Source organism: Pogona vitticeps, chromosome 3 (genome assembly GCF_051106095.1).
Source record: "Pogona vitticeps strain Pit_001003342236 chromosome 3, PviZW2.1, whole genome shotgun sequence".
NCBI classification, from domain to species: domain Eukaryota; kingdom Metazoa; phylum Chordata; class Lepidosauria; order Squamata; family Agamidae; genus Pogona; species Pogona vitticeps.
Window position 1 is genome coordinate 1,870,812 of NC_135785.1, and position 14,700 is coordinate 1,885,511.

The window sequence follows — 14,700 nt, forward strand, 5'->3', positions numbered from 1 at the left end:
AAGGAAGGAAGGAAGGAAGGAAGGAAGGAAGGAAGAAGAAGGAAGGAAGGAAGGAAGAAGGAAGGAAGAAGAAGGAGTGATGCTGGAAGGAAGGAAGGAAGGAAGAAGGAAGGAAGAGAAGGAAGGCAGGAAGGAAGAGGAAGGAAGAAGGAAGGAAGGAAGGAAGGAAGGAAGAAGGAGTTGATGCTGGAAGGAAGGAAGGAAGGAAGGAAGGAAGGAAGGAAGGAAGGAAGGAAGGAAGGAAGGAAGGAAGGAAGGAAGGAAGGAGTTGATGCTGGAAGGAAGGAAGGAAGGAAGGAAGGAAGGAAGGAAGGAAGGAAGGAAGGAAGGAGTTGATGCTGGAGGAAGGAAGGAAGAGAAGGAAGGAAGGAAGGAAGGAAGGAAGAGAAGGAGAAGGAAGGAAGGAGTTGATGCTGAAGAGAAGGAAGGAAGGAAGGAAGGAAGGAAGGAAGGAAGGAAGGAAGGAAGGAAGGAGTTGATGCTGGAAGGAAGGAAGGAAGGAAGGAAGGAAGGAAGGAAGGAAGGAAGGAAGGAAGGAGTTGATGCTGGAAGGAAGGAAGGAAGGAAGGAAGGAAGGAAGGAAGGAAGGAAGGAAGGAAGGAAGGAAGGAAGGAAGGAAGGAAGGAAGGAAGGAAGGAAGGAAGAGGATGAGAAGAGAGGAGAGCAGATTTGATGCTGAAGGAAGGAAGGAAGGAAGGAGGATGCTGGAAGGAAGGAAGGAGAAGGAAGGAGGAAGGAAGGAAGGAAGGAAGGAAGGAAGGAAGGAAGGAAGGAAGGAAGGAAGGAAGGAGAAGGAAGGAAGGAAGGAAGGAAGAGAGGAAGGAAGGAAGGAAGGAAGGAAGGAAGGAAGGAAGGAAGGAAGGAAGGAAGGAAGGAAGGAAGGAAGGAGTTGATGCTGGAAGGAAGGAAGGAAGGAAGGAAGGAAGGAAGGAAGGAAGGAAGGAAGGAAGGAAGGAAGGAAGGAAGGAAGGAAGGAAGGAAGGAAGGAGTTGATGCTGGAAGGAAGGAAGGAAGGAAGGAAGGAAGGAAGGAAGGAAGGAAGGAAGGAAGGAAGGAAGGAAGGAAGGAAGGAAGGAAGGAAGGAAGGAAGGAAGGAAGGAAGGAAGGAAGGAGTTGATGCTGGAAGGAAGGAAGGAAGGAAGGAAGGAAGGAAGGAAGGAAGGAAGGAAGGAAGGAAGGAAGGAAGGAAGGAAGGAAGGAAGGAAGGAAGGAAGGAAGGAAGGAAGGAAGGAAGGAAGGAGTTGATGCTGGAAGGAAGGAAGGAAGGAAGGAAGGAAGGAAGGAAGGAAGGAAGGAAGGAAGGAAGGAAGGAAGGAAGGAAGGAAGGAAGGAAGGAAGGAAGGAAGGAAGGAAGGAGTTGATGCTGGAAGGAAGGAAGGAAGGAAGGAAGGAAGGAAGGAAGGAAGGAAGGAAGGAAGGAAGGAAGGAAGGAAGGAAGGAAGGAAGGAGTTGATGCTGGAAGAAGGAAGGAAGGAAGGAAGGAAGGAAGGAAGGAAGGAAGGAAGGAAGGAAGGAAGGAAGGAAGGAAGGAAGGAAGGAAGGAAGGAAGGAAGGAAGGAGGGAAGGAAGGAGTTGATGCTGGAAGGAAGGAAGGAAGGAAGGAAGGAAGGAAGGAAGGAAGGAAGGAAGGAAGGAAGGAAGGAAGGAAGGAAGGAAGGAAGGAAGGAGTTGATGCTGGAAGGAAGGAAGGAAGGAAGGAAGGAAGGAAGGAAGGAAGGAAGGAAGGAAGGAAGGAGTTGATGCTGGAAGGAAGGAAGGAAGGAAGGAAGGAAGGAAGGAAGGAAGGAAGGAAGGAAGGAAGGAAGGAAGGAAGGAGTTGATGCTGGAAGGAAGGAAGGAAGGAAGGAAGGAAGGAAGGAAGGAGTTGATGCTGGAAGGAAGGAAGGAAGAAGGAAGGAAGGAAGGAAGGAAGGAAGGAAGGAAGGAAGGAGTTGATGCTGGAAGGAAGGAAGGAAGGAAGGAAGGAAGGAAGGAAGGAAGGAAGGAAGGAAGGAAGGAAGGAAGGAAGGAAGGAAGGAGTTGATGCTGGAAGGAAGGAAGGAAGGAAGGAAGGAAGGAAGGAAGGAAGGAAGGAAGGAAGGAAGGAAGGAAGGAAGGAAGAAGGAAGGAAGGAAGGAGTTGATGCTGGAAGGAAGGAAGGAAGGAAGGAAGGAAGGAAGGAAGGAAGGAAGGAAGGAAGGAAGGAAGGAGTTGATGCTGGAAGGAAGGAAGGAAGGAAGGAAGGAAGGAAGGAAGGAAGGAAGGAAGGAAGGAAGGAAGGAAGGAAGGAAGGAAGGAAGGAAGGAAGGAAGGAAGGAAGGAAGGAAGGAAGGAAGGAGTTGATGCTGGAAGGAAGGAAGGAAGGAAGGAAGGAAGGAAGGAAGGAAGGAAGGAAGGAAGGAAGGAAGGAAGGAAGGAAGGAAGGAAGGAAGGAAGGAAGGAAGGAAGGAAGGAAGGAAGGAGTTGATGCTGGAAGGAAGGAAGGAGTTGATGCTGGAAGGAAGGAAGGAAGGAAGGAAGGAAGGAAGGAAGGAAGGAAGGAAGGAAGGAAGGAAGGAAGGAAGGAAGGAAGGAGTTGATGCTGGAAGGAAGGAAGGAAGGAAGGAAGGAAGGAAGGAAGGAAGGAAGGAAGGAAGGAAGGAAGGAAGGAAGGAAGGAAGGAAGGAAGGAAGGAAGGAAGGAAGGAAGGAAGGAGTTGATGCTGGAAGGAAGGAAGGAAGGAAGGAAGGAAGGAAGGAAGGAAGGAAGGAAGGAAGGAAGGAAGGAGTTGATGCTGGAAGGAAGGAAGGAAGGAAGGAAGGAAGGAAGGAAGGAAGGAAGGAAGGAAGGAAGGAAGGAAGGAAGGAAGGAAGGAAGGAAGGAAGGAAGGAGTTGATGCTGGAAGGAAGGAAGGAAGGAAGGAAGGAAGGAAGGAAGGAAGGAAGGAAGGAAGGAAGGAAGGAAGGAAGGAAGGAAGGAGTTGATGCTGGAAGGAAGGAAGGAAGGAAGGAAGGAAGGAAGGAAGGAAGGAAGGAAGGAAGGAAGGAGTTGATGCTGGAAGGAAGGAAGGAAGGAAGGAAGGAAGGAAGGAAGGAAGGAAGGAAGGAAGGAAGGAAGGAAGGAAGGAAGGAAGGAAGGAGTTGATGCTGGAAGGAAGGAAGGAAGGAAGGAAGGAAGGAAGGAAGGAAGGAAGGAAGGAAGGAAGGAAGGAAGGAAGGAAGGAAGGAGTTGATGCTGGAAGGAAGGAAGGAAGGAAGGAAGGAAGGAAGGAAGGAAGGAAGGAAGGAAGGAAGGAAGGAAGGAAGGAAGGAAGGAAGGAAGGAAGGAAGGAAGGAGTTGATGCTGGAAGGAAGGAAGGAAGGAAGGAAGGAAGGAAGGAAGGAAGGAAGGAAGGAAGGAAGGAAGGAAGGAAGGAAGGAAGGAAGGAAGGAAGGAAGACACTGAGTTACTGTAATGGAGACCCAGAGTAGGCTTCTTACTTAAGAAAGAACCCCGTCCTCGCCTTTACTGCTTTGAAGTCATTGATGAAATCATCAATGTCTGTACTTTTAAGAGAGATGTCAACCAACATCCTGTGTACTCATAGCCAAAGGAAGAAGAGGAGGAGGAGGAGAGGGGAACCGCCTGACCAGTCATCTCAGACACATGGAAGAAGAGGCAGAGGAAGGGGACAGAAAGAACTCACCAAAAGTTTAAAGGTTTAGAGGAGTGGGAGGTTTCGCCCGCCTATCTCTTTTCAAGACAGTAAACTGTCCTTTTTTGTCTTGAGTAAGCCAACTTGCTTTGCTGGTGGACAAGAAAAGAATGTGGTGAGATAGGGATATGGGTGGGGGAGTGCGGGGAGCGGGCAACGATGTCCAACAGACGCAGGCCTCCTGAGCGTTGCTATGGCAGAAATGATGCTCACTAGACTTGTTTGTTTGAGATGCAATGCAATCACCCACATTCTTGTGCCGGTCCCCGAGGACCGCGTTGTTCCTGCCTGCCAGAGAAGATGCTAAAGACGAGAAGACAGAAGTGGCAACCCGATTCAGCACCATGAACAAGGACGGCTAGTTTCAAGATTCAGCACTCAAAAAAACCTCTTCCTGGCTGAGTGATTCTCTTAGGTTTGCCTCCTCCCTCATTGAACAGGGTAAAATTTCGAGCTGTTGCTCAGAGATATTGGCAAGCCTTTGGGTCCAAGGCTCAAGTCCCAAGTTCAAGTCCCTATTAAAAACAAGCTTCCCTCCCCCATTAAAAACATAGGGAGTCTGTGGGTTCCGAGTCACAAGTCAAAACTGAGTAGCTTGGGGGGGGGGAGTCAAATCTGAGTTGAGTCGCCGGTGTGACTTAGGTCAGATTTGACACCCAGTTTTGCAGCTGGAGTCCCTAACACTGGTTTCTCCACACATGTGAAGAAATCTCTGGATTTTGGAAAGGTCTTGTCAAAAAAATTAAAAATTCTGTTCGTGAAGTTTGACTTAATGTCAGCTTTTCAAATGCCATTCTTCCCCCCCCCCCGACATTCTAGCCATGGGGGGCACCTAAGAGACATGTCTAATTCGACACAAAAATGGCACCATTTCTCTCCAGAATGGGGTTAAGGCTAAGAAAGAGGACAAAAGCTGGGGTCCCTTCAAGGCCTCAACTGCAATCAAACAAGCAAACAATATTTCTGAGTTGACGTTATGTAGTTGGGTCAATCATTGGCTTTAAAAAATGGAACCGGGGTTTAATCTTTAACTGTGAAGGAAAGCAATGTGACACCCTCCGTGTTACTTTTGTAGGAAACAGGGTTAATAATGGTTCTGCAACACAAGAATGGGTACTCAGCGCATGCAAAAAATCTACTAATAATAGATGTAGAACAAGGAGGAGGGAAATGGTAGTTGGGAGGGGTGATGGACTGGATGCAGAAGTTAGGCAATGGGGCTGAAATGGGTGGGTTGGGGGGGGCAGAATGCCCCAAACATATTTTTACCCTGAAATTCTTTGCAAAGGAGTGGGGGGGCACCTGAACTGTATCTGCCTGATTGAATTGTTCTCCTGTTTGGATGCTGTTGGGTCCAAGCATTGCCTGGTGTAATGGCAAGGCGCCACGTGCTGTCCTTCACAACGTCCCGCAGGTTAAGCGCCAGTGTGCCCTCTCTTTGAGAGGGAGTGAGGCCAGGAGTAATTCCCAAGTCACATGGACGTGTTGCCCCGCGTACTTGCCTCGCGTCTTATTAATCTGTTTCTGAGAGTTGAAGAGAGCACCCCTGATCGGCGCCAGAAGAATCACAAGTCAAAAAGTGGGCTTGCAAAAATCTTCCTCGCAAGCCATGTGGGCCCTTCGACCGAGTCTCCTCTTCTTCTTGGTGTCGCAGGCTGGACGACCCGGCTTCGGCTTTTCCCAGGTAAGGACAAACGTCCATTGCTCGCTTGGCTGTCGTCTCTCGATTTGCACAGAAATGTTGGTTTATCAATACAAGCTGGGTGCATTGACAACGGATAATAAATTGGAATCGAGGCCGGGCGGGAAGAGTAGGGAAACACTACGGTCACGGGTCCATAGGGTGGGTTTTTTGAGCTACACATTACCAAGCTAAAGCAAATTCGATGGAGGGCGACAAGGAGGATCAGGGGCTAGAAGCCAAGCCCTCTGAGGAGAGCCTGAAAGAACTGGGCAGGTTTAGCCTAGAGAAAAGAAGACAGAGGGGGAGAGAGGAGAGCATTTTTCGAAGACTTGAAAGGCTGTCCTACAGAGAAGGGGCAGGGTCTGTTCTTGATCATCCCAGAGCACAGATCACGCAAGAATGGGCTCAAGTGACAGGAAGTCAGATTTTGATTGAATATCAGGAAAAAACTTCCTAACTGTTGGGGCAGTATGACAGTGGAGCCAAAGACACCGAGACATGGGGAACACTCCAACACTGGAGGCACTGAAGGGGGAAACGGACCACATTCTGTCAGATCTACTTTGATTTAGATTCCTGCCTTGAGCAGGGAGCTGGATTCTGTGGCCTTGGGCCCCCTTCCAAAGCCATTGTTCTACAATTCTGCAATGTGGCTCCATATACTGCTTACACATTAATGTCCCCTTAATGTCTATCTCGGGCCTTAATTCTGTGGATCAATTTTTCAGGGATGGATCTGGATTTGAACTCTCGGCTGTAGCTGTTAAGTTGAGGGAAAGGCCACTTTGCCAAGGAATCTGAGAAGCTAGAGTGGTTTTCCCAACATGTATTTGTGGAATGATGAACTTGCACACAGCCATATTACGGGTTTTCATGGATATCCTTCCGTGTGCATCCAACCCGATCCCCATTTCTCGGACGAATAAATGACTGGAACACAGTTATTATGCATTTGTTCTTTTAAGCTTTCAAGTTACTTTTGACATAATTTCCAAAAAGTCTCACCGAGCCCTGCTCAGGGCTGGCAAACATGCTTACATGTAAGGATCTTCCTTAATTCTTTCCTAGCTGCCCTTCTAAGCCATGCGTCTCCCAAATGTGTGCTGCGGCTCTTTTCTCAAAAATATAATGTCTCAAACTGTATGCAAACATATGTGTTTTACATTACGGTCAGAACGCAGAAACTTTATTCCTTCGGACTACAACCCTCATAATCCCCAGTAATTGTGCAAACAAGAATTCTGGAGTTTGTAGTCCAAAAGTGGCCCTGGCTGCCAGATGGGCTGTGTGTGTGTGTGTGTGTGTGTGTGTGTGTGTGTGTGTGTGTGTGTGTGTGTGTGTGTGTGTTTGTGTGTGTGTGTGTGTGTGTGTGTGTGTGTGAGAGAGAGAGAGAGAGAGAGAGAGATGAATGAATGAATGAATGAATGAATGAATGAATAAATAAATAAATAAATAAATAAATAAATAAATAAATAGAGCAACTTTTCTCATTCTGATTGTGATGCAAAAGAAAGAAATGAAATGAAAATTGGAAGCAGAATTAATTTTAAATGTATGTTTTGTGCTTAAATGTGTAGACAAACGCATTCCCCCCCAAAAAATAATACATTAAATAAAATTTAAATATTTTGTTTTTTAAATCACCGGTTGACCAGCGACACATGAATGCCAACCAGACACTCCTACAGAAGGCGAGTCGGTGCTGGTGTCATTCCACCCAAAACTGTTTTCCAAAGCTGTTTCCAAGGCTTCTCCTCCCCAGGAGCAACGCCTATCAGGCAAATCCCCCAGCTCAAGGGGTGGGTGGATGAACCAGGGCCGGCGGTGTGGCTCTTGGGGGTCTTCCTTGGGGTGAAAAAGGTCTGATCCTGTAACATGGGTTCATGGAAAGGAAGGGGATTATTTGGTTATGTTGTTGCAGGCCTTCCTTAGACTAGAGATGAGGACGAATAAAAATAATGGCGATTCGTTTTGATCCGTTATCCGTCAAGGTTAATGGATCAATGAATACGAATATACAAATATTCTTTGATAAATCAATGAGTCGATCTGTTGATTCATCTGCGCTGTAAATGGCTATAACACTGGCCCCCAAAGACCTAAAGACACCAAAAGTGCCTTCCCCGGACAGGAGCCTTGGGTGGGGCTTCTCCAGATGTTGGCGGAGGGTGGTGGAGGACAGATGCCTGGGGTCTGGCCCCCTCCGGACCATCCCAAGGCAGGTATTGCAGCGTGCCAGCTGTGGGTCATCACTGAGCCCCATGAAATGATCCCACATGGCCCCTCTGCCCTGTTTGCCCAAACGAGGACCCACTGCCTGCCCCTGACTGCTGGCCTGGGAAAAACTCTGCGTCCCAGGGAGGAGGGAACAGATGACTCCGGGGACATGGGGGGGGGGGAACTGTGAAGCCTGCCCTACTGGTTCCATATCCGACTGGGGATCTTCGGAAACCATTAACTCCTCAGATTCCTCTAGGAAGAGGAGCCGCAGTTCTTTTGGCACCTCTGGAAGCTCTGGTTCCCTGCCTGCCTGCAAGGCCACCAGAGGAGGGACAGTGGCGGCACTGGTGGTTATCGTAGACCTGGTTGTGTGTGTGCTGGTTGTGATGATGGTGCTGCTACCTAGCCTGCGAAGCTTCACAGCCTTCTTCCCCTTGGATTGCCCCTAAAGAAATCCCTTCATTTTCTCCTGCCTGCCTAACAAAACCAACTAAACAAATAAAGCAATGGAGATCAAGGAAGGAAACTACATAATAGAGGGTCAGAGAGTATGTATACATTTTATTTTTAGAATGATGGTGGTGTAGTTCTTTTACTAAAACAAAGCACCCCCTCAGTATAATGTAATTAGGAAAATTTCTTTCCTCCCAACCCACTGTGGCAGAGAAGCCAAAAAAGTCCAAAAAGAAAAGCCCTGTCAGCTAAGTCCCAGTCTCACACACACACACACACACACACACACACAAGTTTTAGAAGAAAAAGGAATGATGGATCCAGCCACTCACCAAATTCCCTGAGAGACACAAGCTTCCCTATAATGAACTTTTGAAAACTGAATAACCCTCCCACCTAGACACGCACACACACACACACACACCCAATATGGGGAAAGGAAAAAAAGATTCTCCTAAACAAACTTCTGAAAACTGAATACAGTGGTGCCTCGCTTAGCGATTGCCTCGTTTAACGATGTAATCGCTTAGCGATGAGGTTTTAGGAGTGATCTTGCGCTCCGTTTAGTGATGTTTCCAATGGGGGAATTTCGCATAGCAATGTTTGGGACCTTGCTTTGCTTAGCGATTACAGTTTAGGTCCCCCTGTTTCGCTTAGCGATGTTTTTTGACAGCTCCGTTTTCGCTATTTTTTCCCATTGGAACAGATTATCCGGTTTTCAATGCATCTCTATGGGAAAACGTGTTTCACTTAGCGATGTTTTCCCATAGCGATGTCTTTTTCTGCACCAATTAAAATCGTTAAGCGAGGTACCACTGTATAAAGGAAAAGAGATTCCTCAGTCACATGATAACAGTTCCCCCCATCGGATGATACACACACACACACACACACACACACACACACACAAACACAAACACACACAAACATACACAAACACACACACAAGCCTCCAGGGAAAAAAAGGTTTTATTGATTTGAATTTGAAATAAAATTAAGCCCTTCCGAAGAAGTAGCCTAAGCTACCTGAAATCCCTCCCCAAATTCCCAGTAAAGTTGATGATGATTGATGAATGATGATGAAAAAGAAAAAATGTAAGTCTTTGCTTTGCTGCCGCAAAAGCGAAACCGCAAGAGCACCGGCAAGCCAGCGAGCAGTGACTGTTCTCACTCCGGAGAGCACGAACAGAAGTCGGGAAAAGCCAGATGGGAAAAGCTTATAAGAAGCGCCTGTAAAACTAGATACACCTTTCAGCAGCGCTATTGGCTGCAGGGTATGCCAATCTAGGATCTCTGTCCTAATTGGCCAGAGCTTCAAATTGGCGAAGCTCAGAGAGGCCCCCAAAAGGAGTAATGAATATAGACGAATATGAATGGATCGACAAATAAAACCGAGGAAATATTCTTCAAGCCATGTTCTTCCTGATTTAAAATTTTACAAATACAGATCGACGAATATATGACGAATCTGCTATATTCGTCAGAAAAACTGATCCGTTTTTATATTCATCCCCATCTCTACCTTAGACTCATCTTTGGATGGGAAAACGGTCGTCACAATAATATAAAGGCAAACATTTGCAAGAAAATTCCTGCAATAAAATAAAAATGTTCTTTGCATTCACGTCAGGCTCTGCTCAAGTAAGGAAACCGCCCACTCCTCTTTCTTAACCTTGCCTTATTCTATGTAACATTATTGCTAGGCTTTCTTTAAAATAGATATGTTTTTTGTCCTTGTAGAACCACTGCCCAGAAAAACCCAAGTGTCATTAACTTTGTCACTCCCAAATATGTGCTGCAAAAAATGATACATCTCCTTGGGAAGGGAAAAGTCAGTAAAGGTGCATAAAATAACAACTTTAGTGGGTATAGACTGCAATAAATTGTCTTTCCATGTACTTCCGGACGGCTTATATGAGTCCAGTAGCATACTATGTGTATTGCTTAGACTTTTCCAGGTAATTCATACTGGGATGTGTCTGTGGAATTGCTATGTTTTCTTTCGATAGGACTTTAATAAGGTTGTGCTGAATTCAAACAGATATGAAATAAAAGCTACTTTAGTCAACAAGAGCTTATGAAAAAGTATTATTTATTAGAGTTCATCTTCCACTATATTTATAGTGTATACTGTATTGTTTCTGAAATGCTGCAGTCTTAGAATAAATCTTTTTTTCTTTTTTAGTTGCTGGAATTACTGCCCTTCATTTTCTGTTTGCCGTTGGTGTTACCCAAGTTTTATTGTGGTTTTCCACACACCGACACCCGTAAAGAACAATCACATTTTTAAAAGAATATGCAATCTAGAAGCCACCAAATTTTAAAACCAACTTAATACTCAGCAATTTAAAATGATATTGAAAAGGGTGAGGTAGTTATTATTTTTTTAAAAAAAGACATTTGGCTGGTAATGAAAACACAATAAAGTACATAACAGGTGTACTTAGGGCTCAGTCACACCTGCCAAAAGAACCCCGGTTATACCAATTTTAGATTGTTTCATAATTTTCCATTCATGGGATGCCAACATTGATTCATCTGCCCAGGCAAATTTGCCCTGCTTCACGAGGGTTGTTTGAAATTGTACCAATGATGTATTGCTTCATTCCTTATCATTTCAGCACATTCAACCCTTGCCGCAAAGAATGAGGTTCACAACTTGGGGGTACATCTGGACCCGGCGCTTACCATGAAAACCCAGGTGGCGTCCGTGGTCCGCTCTGCCTATTTTCATCTATGGCGGATTGCCCAGCTGCGTCCATATCTTGATCGGGGGGCCCTCACTACTCTAGTACATGCGCTTGTAATCTCGAGATTAAAACACTGTAACGCACTCTACGTGGGGCTGTCTTTGAGGCTGATGCGGAAATTTCAGATGGTCCAGAATGCAGCAGCCAGGCTACTTAGTGGGGTGAGAAAACATCAGCATATCTCCCCCACTCTGGCTGCTTTGCACTAGTTGCCCATCCATTTCCGCGTCGACTTCAAAGTGCTGATGATCACTTATAAAGCCCTAAACGGTTTGGGACCTCAATATTTGGCAGATCGTCTTCTCCCACCCAGATCTACCCGAATCACCCGTCATAGCCAGCAGGGACGACTGAGGGGTCTGACGCCGAGAGAGGATCGGAAGGAAAAAACTAGAAACCGGGCCTTCTCGGCAGTGGCCCCTCGGCTGTGGAATGCCCTTCCAACAGAAATTCGGCTGGCACCCTCGCTGGGTGTTTTTAAAAGACAGTTCAAAACTTGGCTATTTAGACAGGCCTTCCTTCCAGTCAGCTAAGTCTTTTTTATTTCTTCTTTCCTTATCCTACCCCATCTTGGTAATCCTTTCTTAAATTAATTGTCTTAATTAATATAGCAATTATATTTTTATGATTATATATATTTTATATTGATTTATGTTGTAAGCCGCCCCGAGTAGACATGGTCTAGAGGGGTGGGGTATAAAGTTAATTAATTAATAGCAGCCGCTGCTGTCATTGCCACCATCACAAAAAACTTCCATGAATACATTGCTCAAAAGAAGACAGCCTTCTGCACATTCCTTGCAGGTAAAAGAGGGCTTCAGATTTTCTTCTTTGAATTGTAAAGAAAGGGGTGTTTTGTTTTTTTAAACCCTACTCTTCACAATACTTTGCAAGTCTTTCAAAACCCACTTCCTCCTCCTGTTCAGAAGGGAAAAGAACTAAGAGGGAGAGATATGCATGGAAAGTGTGTAAAGAAGGGAGGGGAAAAGGGGAGGGGGAGAGAAGGCAGAGCTTCATAAATAGATCACCTTGGATAGTTTAAAAAAACAAATGGCAAGGATTGGGCTGATGGACACGAGAAACAGTAGAGAAAATGAATCGAAACAAAATTAAAGAGCAATGCAGCTTGCTAAAACGGTTCAAATAGAAAGAAATGAATTGATGCAGTTAAAAGCAATGTGAATATCTATATGCCACGTGACCACTGGGGAAAAATGGATTGGTAGAACAGAGGTATGAAAAGAATCGGTATAATTTGGATTCTTTTCTCATGTGTGATCAAGTCCTTAGCTGTGGAAGTTGTTCCACAGCCATGGCAGCATTCCTGAAAAAGTGTTCAAAGGTGGCTCCACAGAGAGCGCACAACCGTAGTCTAATCTGGTGATCCATAGTCTAATCTGGAGCTCTGAGTGCAGAGGGTGGAGGCTGGGCTGGGTGGGTGAATCACAGGGTTAAAAGGAGAGCTGCACCTGGCAAACTTGCTCAAGCTGGTAAAGCCTCTTGACCGGGCTGTTGCAAAGCGCTGTTTATGGAGCCAGCTTTGAAGGCTGTCTCAGTCTACCTTCTAGAATGAAGTAGAGTAGAAAAAGGGAGCAGAACAAACCACCCCCTTCAAACTCCTAGGTTCTCTGCCACACACCTGTGAGGCTGTGCCTGCTGGTTGCCCACTTACTGAACCACTGCTAAGACCTTTATGGTGCTAATTGAAAAGAGAGAAAGTGGGAACTCTATGCAGACTTTTCAGCTCACCAGAACTCTTCCTCGGACAAGCTGTTCCAAAATCCGCAATGTGGTGCCATCTCTATTCGCTGGTCAAGTATGCGAACTGGGGGACCCTTCCCTCTCCTGTGACTTTGGACAGCAGGAGGGTTGCCTCACCCTATGGATGGGGTCTCCACCACCACTCCCTGTGGAACGGAGCCATCCGCATCTGGAGAGGCCAGCTTCTCTGTCTCCTCTTGATTCTTCCCCCTTTGTCTGCCTTTCAGCCAGCAAGACCAGTGTTCAAGTGCGAATCGGCCGAGAGGTGAGACCTTTCTCCACCTTTGCTATAACTCAAGTTAAAGGAAGCCAGACTTTGGCTGAATATCAGAAAAAACTTCTTAACTGTTAGAGGAGTATGACAGTGGAACCCATGACCTTGAGAGATGGTGAGCGCACCAACGCTGGAAGAATTCAAGAAAAACTTGGATAATCTCCTGGCAGATATCCTTTGATTTGTCTCCCTGCCTTGAGCAGGAGGTTGGACTTGATGACCTTGTAGGCCCCTTCCATCTTCACTTTTCTATGATTCTATATGACTTTGCAGTTTGGGCAGGCTTTCTGTGGAGTGCATGCGTCCATGCATGTGTGTGTGCAAGGGCATATGTGAATGCAAAATCCAAATATTACTTTAGTAATGTTTCTTTTTGTAAATAAAAAACTACAATTCCCAGAATCTCCCAGGTTATAGAAAAGCAACATTTCCAAGCTCTGGAAATGGCGTAGGGTTTGCCACTGGCTTGGACCATGGGTGGTGCTGGAACTGGGTCCCTAGTACCATCTGTGCATTAAAAACCCAGACAAGGGCATTCTGCTGATTTGGACCCACCTAGCTCAAGATTTTATTGACCAAGGAACAGCAGCTCTTCAGGGTTCCTGGGGAGGAAGTCTAGAAAGGCCACGGAGGCCTCCCCTCCCCAAATAGACGACCCAAGAGGACTGACGTGCATAAAAGTACATTGGCTAATCTATATGCGTTGGTGCAAAATTGGGAACTTTTTAAATAGTCTGAACTGAGTTACACAACACAGAATGGGAACGGCAGTTTAGCCCATTGCTTTCCCCCACCGTGCAGATTTATGAACTTTGAACTTTTGAGATACTTTAGGAAGTTTATGAAGTGAATTGCTATGCTTAAGAATAGTACAAACTGATTTTTTTTTTTAAAAAAAAGAAATCTTTTATTTTCTCAAAAAGAATAGGAAGTACAGAAAAGAAAATGGGTAAGAGAAAATTTGTTACCTAAAAAATCCTGGGATGCCAAAAAAATGGATACAATGATTACAACAAGCAAAACCAGAGAAATAAGTAATGATGCTAAACTGTACAGTATTATAATTACAGTGTTCAAAAATGCTTTCCCTTCCCCCCCCCCTTCATTTTCAACTTCTTAATATATGGTTACAGCGGATATTACTCTGATTACTTGATTGGAATGTTTGATTTTCAATTTCAGCTGCATCGGTCCTGAGGTGCAGAGCATCGGTGCTTGGTATTTGTGGTGAGTACCAAATGGGGAAGAGAGATCAACTCTGTGTGATGTTAATTAGGCTTATTTACCAACAAGGGCATTGAAAACAATTGTTGTTTTGCTACTAGTTGGGGGGGGGAATGTGAATCAGTCAGTCAGTCAGTCAGTCAGTCAGTCTGTCCGTCCATCCGTCTGTCCATCCGTCCGTCCGTCCGTCCTTCCTTCCTTCCTTCCTTCCTTCCTTCCTTCTTACCTACCTACCTACCTACCTACCTACCTACCTACCTACCTACCTACCTACCTACCTACCTACCTACCTACCTACCTACCTACCTACCTACCTACCTATCTATCTGTCTATCTATCTATCTATCTCTCTGTCCGTCCTTCCTTCCTTCCTTCCTTCCTTCCTTCCTTCCTTCCTTCCTTCCTTCTTACCTATCTATCTATCTATCTATCTATCTATCTATCTATCTATCTATCTATCTATCTATCTATCTATCTATCTATCTATCTATCTATCTATCTATCTATCTATCTATCTATCTATCTATCTATCTATCTATCTATCTATCTATCTATCTATCTATCTATCTCTCTGTCCGTCCGTCCTTCCTTCCTTCCTTCCTTCCTTCCTTCCTTCCTTCCTTCCTTCCTTCCTTCCTATCCATCCATTCATCCATCAGCTCCTTCTTATCTCTCTATCTAT

The 14,700-nt window shown here is 45.5% G+C and overlaps 1 long non-coding RNA gene across 1 annotated transcript in view; it reads left to right on the forward strand.

Moving 5' to 3' along the window:
• LOC144587954 (uncharacterized) overlaps positions 1 to 14,700 on the forward strand; it is a 494,427-nt gene that overhangs the window by 428,465 nt on the left and 51,262 nt on the right. The window lies entirely within an intron of this gene.